Source organism: Gallus gallus, chromosome 2 (assembly GCF_016699485.2).
Source record: "Gallus gallus isolate bGalGal1 chromosome 2, bGalGal1.mat.broiler.GRCg7b, whole genome shotgun sequence".
Lineage (NCBI taxonomy): Eukaryota > Metazoa > Chordata > Aves > Galliformes > Phasianidae > Gallus > Gallus gallus.
In genome coordinates this window covers 34,150,187-34,157,209 of record NC_052533.1, presented here as the reverse complement: position 1 = coordinate 34,157,209, position 7,023 = coordinate 34,150,187, and the positions used below count along the sequence as shown (strand labels likewise).

Below are 7,023 nucleotides of genomic sequence, written 5' to 3'. Positions count from 1 at the left end.
TTGGCCCTTTTGGCTTGTTTGTTCCTCTGGTTGATAAAGAAGAAAAAATATGTCATCCTTCACTGTTGCAGATTTTGCTCACTAATTGCCAAGAGCTAGAACACTAAATCAAATGTTGGCCTTGTTGTTCATTTCAAAAGTATTAGGAGTATCCCGAGGAATAAAACTCTCAATCACTGTGGTATACCTGTTTGTACTTATTCTTTTCACCTCATTTTTGGCTTGTATTTTTGTCCAAATTATTTCCCAGCACATACTTCTTCAATGTTACGTGACATGTTATGTTACCCATACGTGACGAAACAATGCATCGTTTCAGTGTGCAGAGCCTGCATTTGACTGCCAGGAAAATAACAAATAAAGAACAGAATCAAAGCTGGATGTAACAAAGAGCAAGTGAGCATGTTGTTACTTAGTCTTTAACATGCATCTTGGATTGATTTACACTCCTATGCCAAAAGCAGATGTGCCACCTTCCATTTAAAGACTCAGCACGTAGCAACACCCATGGTTTCATAGCTGCATGTGTTATATGCCACAGGTCTTCATATGTTTGTACAATGGCTTGATTTGCACAGATGTGAAGAAAGTCAGTGCATAAAATGTGACTGATTACTTGGTGCACAGGATTTTGGGGGGTTTTAAAATCAAATTACTTTCCCTGTCCTTCCCAGAGTAAAATAACAAATACATATTTCTAGACTACAAAATACATAATTTATTTGCAGGTGTTGCAGGTGCTTTGAGTCCTGGACATTGTAACATATGCTGTTAGTTCAATAACATTTTCCTATAGCAAGCTAATAATAAACTTGAGCATGATACAGTGGAACTTGGTATTGGAGTCTATCAAAGCTTGATAAAAGCTGTTGATCAGAGGCACTAGATTTTGGCACTAGCTATATGATTTATAGGATGTTTGCAAAACTGTCAGTGAAGGAAAAGCAGCTGAAACTCCATTTTTACAAGATTTCTGCTCATAAATCTTGTGGCCAATGTAAAAGGGAGCATGGAAGCCATTGACCTCTGCACTGCCTTGCTGAAGCAGTTCTGGAGACATGAAGGTCAGCAGCCCTTGGTAGAAAGTTGAGGGAACATGTCACTGGAGTGACAGCTTCTGGATTTACTACAGCATGGCCTCTGATTAACTCAGAAATGGTAGCTCTCAGGCCTTTAAGGGTCAGTTGTATGTGTTCTCTGCCTGAAGCCTCCACCCTAATGCAGAGATTACTAGCTTTCTGGGAGGAGTGAGACCATTGCTCAACATTTATCCACCAAGAAGTGATATATCCCAAGCACTTTCAGCAATGCCATCACAACCTCCTGCCTGTTGCACTCACCCCCTATTTATATCCTTAAGCTGGAGAGGGTTCCCTACACCTTCAGCATCCAATAACCTAGGGGTTAACAGAGAGCATCAGTTATGAAAACCCAGAGGAAAAAAAAAACAATATTTAATAATAGCAAATGTTTTCACTGTTTCTGGGGTGAGTTAAAAGCTGAGCAAAGCCCAAGTTAAATCACTGCAGGTGTGTGGCTTAATGAGCTGCAGTTGGGCAGCAGGTGAACGTCAACCATGAGTACAGGTGTGTATTATTGAGTGCTGCTAGGAAGAAAGAAGGGGAGGAAGTGTGGGATGGAGGCTTGAGGTAAGACTGCCATTAAAGTTGTTTTTCTGTGCTTTAATTTTTAATGTAGGGGAAAGAGAGTTGGAATGAAAGTAAGCTGTGTTGGTATCAGTGGTGTGTGAGTTGGATCTGTGGTTTCCCTCCCTATCTTCTTGTTAAGACTGATGTCCTTCAAATATTTGATATGCAGAACAGGGAAAAGCTAACTTTCAGGAGTAAAGGCCTCCTTTCTATTTTCTTTTTTGTTTTCTTTGTTTCAACTCTCTATCTGTTCTACCCTACAGTGAAATGCACTTGAATAATCTGTAAAACGTGAAGCTTTGCATATATGGTGATATAGACTTTGAAGTAATTGTTCAAAAATCCAAAGTGAGCCCTGTACTTTTATTTATATTTCTTTGGGCTCATCATTGTTCATGTAGAGTGGATAGACTTTACATTTAAAGCGTTGTTTGAAAAGATAAATCTCGGCTGTATGCCTAAGGTGTTCTAGATAAGCTGTGTTTGTCCCAAAGATACACAAAGCAAATGGTATCCTGAGCTCTATCAGAAGAGGGGAGTTGACTGTTCCTCTCTACTCTACTTTTGTGAGACCCCATCTGCATCCAGCTCTGGGGCCTTCCACACAAGAAAGACAGGGAGCTGTTGGAGAGGGTCCAGAGGAGGGGCACAAAGATGATCAGAGGGCTGGAGCACCTCCCCTGCGAAGACAGGCTGAGGGAGCTGGGCTTGTTCAGACTGGAGAAGGGAAGGCTGTGGGGTGACCTCGCTGCAGCCTTCCAGTACCTAAAGGGAGCCTACAAACAGGAGGTGAGTCAACTCTTGACAAGGGTAGATAATTGTCAGTACAAGGAGAAATGGTTTTAAGTTGAGGGAGGAAAGATTTAGGTTGGATGTCAGGGGGAAGTTCTTTACCAAGAGAGTGGTGGGGTGCTGGAACAGGCTGCCCAGAGAGGTTGTGGATGCCCCGTCCCTGGAGGTGTTCAGGGCCAGGTTGGATGGGGCCCTGGGCAGCCTATTAGATAGGGGGTTGGAGCCTGATGATCCTTGAGGGCCCTTCCAACCCAGGCCATTCTATGATACACATGTGCATTGCCACTGGTGTCTGTAGGAGATTTGTGTGTGACCTCTGCGTAAGAGTAGGATGGAGTTTAAGGGAGAAACCAGGCGGAATGTACATGAACATGTATGTGTATATAGAACTCCAACCTGCATGTATGGATATATAATAATTAAAATGACCATGTTTATAGACGTAAAAATTGTTGAAAGAAGCTGCCCAGAGAGACTTTGCTGTCTGTATCCTTGGAGGATTTCAAGACCTAGTTGGGTGAAGCACTGAACCAACCTGGTCTGCTGTCACAGCTTGCTGTGCTTGGAGCAGGGAGTTGGGCTGGCGCGGTCCCTCATCCTTTCCCATCTGCATTCTTTTACTAACCTATCTGATGTGCTCAGTTCAGCAGGTGGCAAGGGGTTGAAGAAAGTAGTAAACCAGCTACTGCTGGTGTTTTCTTTCTTGACACTTTTTTTTTAACTGGAAGAGAATAATTCTTTATTGTCATCCCCCTAGCAGGCAATTCTAGTACAGCTGCATTTAGCATAAGGTTTAATATGTAGGTGTTCCTAAAATTTACTATCTATACATGTTTTTGGTAAAAAGTTATTGCTGATACTTCGGGAGGTTGCTCAGCCATGACTGAAACTTGGAGAACAATTCAAAGCAAATTCTCTGGCAGAAGCAGTCCTACTTCCATGCTGTGGCAGTCACTGCAAATCCTAGTTTGCTTCGGATCAGTTATTTTCTCCTGTCTTAAAACAGGACCCAGCAGCCTTGTTTTTGGAAATCTATCTGTTGAGGGATGTGAGATCCCTTTGTTTACTGTGTCATGAAAATATCTTCATGTTGGCAAGCCATTAAAGCGAATAACAGAGTAGAAGGAAGTGGTGTGACAACTAGCATGTGTGTTAATTTACCACATTTCCTATACAAGTCTTTTTCCAAAGGAGCCCCTTTGGGTGAAGAGAAAAGAGCATCCTTTCTAAGTATAGCTTTTGAAGGAAGTGATGCCTGGAGCTACAAGGAACACTTGCTAAGGGACTCAAGTTCTATGTGCCTACAGTTCTGAAGAGTGTTTATTTGTTTTCTCTTTATCCTTAACAGAAACTCTTAGGCAGGCTTGAGGATTTGGGGAAATAATTTATAAGAAATAACGTTTCAGGGATATAACCTATTGTGGTGATGATTCTGACTCTTAGCAGCTTAGAGTGAGCACAATGACAGGTGAAGGCTGTGGTCATTTCTGACTGCCAGACAAGAAACAAAAGGAATAGACCTGAACGTCTCTGTTGCTCTGAACACAAGTGAGACACTTCATTAATAGGCACTGAACAACCTTTTATATATATGCTTATGAATATCACTCAGGCTGCAAGATCATTGAGGGGGGGAATTTGACTGTCAAATGCCAAGAAAAAAACATATTCATCCCGTGTTACTATGCAGCTCAAAGCACTTTTAAACTCAGGTATATGGCAGAATATTCCAGTTTGTTTTCCGTGTTTGTGGGTGAGGTAAAAGTTGGTTTCTCTTGGTTGGTTGTACGGCAATGGAGGTTGAACCTTCCCACCAATATTCCATTACATGTTGTTGCTGTACAACAGATGGCAGCAGAGGGGCAGTCTGACAGAATGGCGTCTGACGTGGGGAGTGCATGTGAAGAAAAGGTATGGCACTGAATTCTTCCATGAGGAAAAAATGGCACCCACTGATGTTTGCCGAACACTTATGGAGATCAAACAGTGGATGTCAGTGCAGTGAGATGGTGGTGCTGCGTTTCAGCTGTGGTGACAGTGATGTGAGAGATAAGTCACTTTCCTGACAACCATGCAGATTATTATGAGCAGAGCATTTAGACTGTTGTTCGTTGCTGGCAAAATTGCATAGCTGGGAATTTTCTCTACCAAACAGTGTTATTTTGCTCTTTGTACTTGTTCAGTTTCCATGGAAGTAAATAGGAGGCATTACTTTCAAAGTGATTTAGGTATGTTTTCTGTTTAGGAAAAAAGGCTTTTTAAGTACAAATAGGACACTTGGTTTGTGAAGATGATTAGCTGCTGTAGTTGGAGAAGCTGTTTGGCTGGTTAATGCTAACAGAAATTAAAACAAATGATAGAGCTGTTGAGTGGGTTGGGGGGAGAAACTTCAGGAGACAGGCTTGCAGTCAATAGTCTGAACAAAGCCTGTTGTTGTTCTTAAGTACTGCTCAGAAATCAGACTCTGAAAATCATGGAATCACCAAGGATAGAAAAGCCCTCTAAGATCATCCAGTCCAGCCATCCACCTATCACCAATATTTCCCACTAAACCATGTCCCTCACTACAACATCTAAATGTTTCTTGAACACCTTCGGTGATAGTGACTCCTCCATCTCCCTGGGCAGCCTGTTTCAGAACTTGACTGCTCTTTCAGAGAAGAAGTTTTTCCTAATGTCCAACCTGAATCTTCCCTGGCACAACGTGAGGCCATTCCCTCTACTCCTATTGCTAGTTGCAGGGAGAAGAGACTGACCCCCACATCACCACAACTTCCCTTCAGATGGTTGTACACAGTGATAAGGTCTCCCCTGAGCCTCCTCTTCTCCAGACCAAACAATCCCAGTTCCCTCAGCTAGTCCCCATAAGACTTGTGCTCCAGGCCCCTCACAGCCTCACTGCCCTTCTCTGGACATGTTCCAGGGCCTCAAAGTCTTGTAGATTGGGGTCCAAAACTGAACACAGTACTCAAAGTGCAGCCTCACCAGTCCTCTTGGCACAATGGAGCTTAAAAATGCTAAGCAGACTACTTTGTCAGAAGGACTACTGCTTTTAAAGGTGCTTTTCTGGATATGACATCCTTTTTTTGTAGAGGCTGGTGAGCGTAGACTTATATTGTACTATGTTTGTGAGTAGGTACTAGGAACTGGGGCTACTCTTTTGCTAGCACTAACATTTCTGTGTGAAACCAAGCCCATCAGCTTACTGTCTAGGCATAATCAAAATCAGCATCTGACTCTGGATTTGGTCTCCTGAATCATCTCCGCCTGTTTAAAATGCTTTCTGATTTCTAAGTTACAGCAAAGATGTGGTTCATAACAACTGTCTAGGTTATAGAAAGGCTGATCTATAGCCCCAAAGCATACAAGAATCTGAACATGAAGAACTGGAGAAACATTCTACAGTTTTAAGAGGAATTCTCTAAGCAAGAAAGTAAAGTGAGTGTGCGTGTTTGGGAGGTGCTGGTAGACTTCTGGAAACCATCACTCAGCAGGTATATGAGCAAAAATAACAAGTCTTTATAGCAGTTTTAATAAAGTGCACATTATAGCACCTTTCATCTTCAAAGAAAAAAAACAAATTTATTGTTGGCATAAACCCACTGGGACCAATGAAGTTAAAGAGAGGGGTGCAGCTACTCCATTACTAATCAGGGTCATGATTTCATGGGACAATTTTTTTTGTACCTTGTCAGTAAGTATTATGAAATCTGGGAGGCTGCAGTGCAAATTTAGCAGCAAAAGGCAAACTGAATCTTGTGACTTCAGGCTTAATGGCCATCATTAAGTATAATATATATGCATAGCTGCAGTATACTTTTGCCAAGCTTCTGGAAAGATCAGTTAAACAACTACTGCAGGGGTGTAAAATTTCTAGTTCATCTCTCTAATGACCATTCTTGTTCCTACTGCATGCAGTGTGGAAATCTGTAGATCATGTGAACTACAGAACTGCATGTTATTCTCCTTCTTGCACAGCGTCGCTTTCTGTGCATTCCTTGACAATATGGATGTTGTCAAACATTCTCATTATGAGAGGCAAAACAGTGGACACCATGCAGGCACCCAAAAAGAAGCATTGCATTTTTGCCTGTTATTAAAGGCTTGGGACATGAGGATACAAACAAGCTGGCCTGTACAATGCAACAGGGTACAGAGAACATTTCTCCATGTTGCCTCAGTCATTTTACAGTGTGGAAAGGGCATGGGGCCAATAAGCGAGTCTAGCTTTCTGTTTGTTTTCCCCTCCACCCAGCATACTGTGCGTGAAAGCTAATGCATTTTGCTTGGCTCCTGCAAAGGAGTTCAAGGATCCCCTCTTTATCTGAGCAAGCTTTGGCAAAATCTGTCTGTGTTTTGCTTTCATAGTGGGGGCTTTACACAGAACTCCATTCAGATTGCTAATGACTGGCAAGCTAATGTGCTGGAGTTCATCAGATGTGATCAATGTAACACACCTCTTATGTTTGTTGCACCACCAGCAACCAAAGGAAAGGAATGAATTTGTTATATTCTTAAAAGTGATATGCAGAACAAAAAGCTCTTGGGTTAGATGTAACGTCCCGTTACTTAATTTGCAGAT

The 7,023-nt window shown here is 42.1% G+C and overlaps 1 long non-coding RNA gene across 2 annotated transcripts in view; it reads left to right on the top strand.

The window, feature by feature from the left end:
• The window catches only part of LOC101751380, a 107,405-nt gene that overhangs the window by 5,057 nt on the left and 95,325 nt on the right, over positions 1-7,023 (top strand). The gene's annotated exons all lie outside the window — the stretch shown is intronic.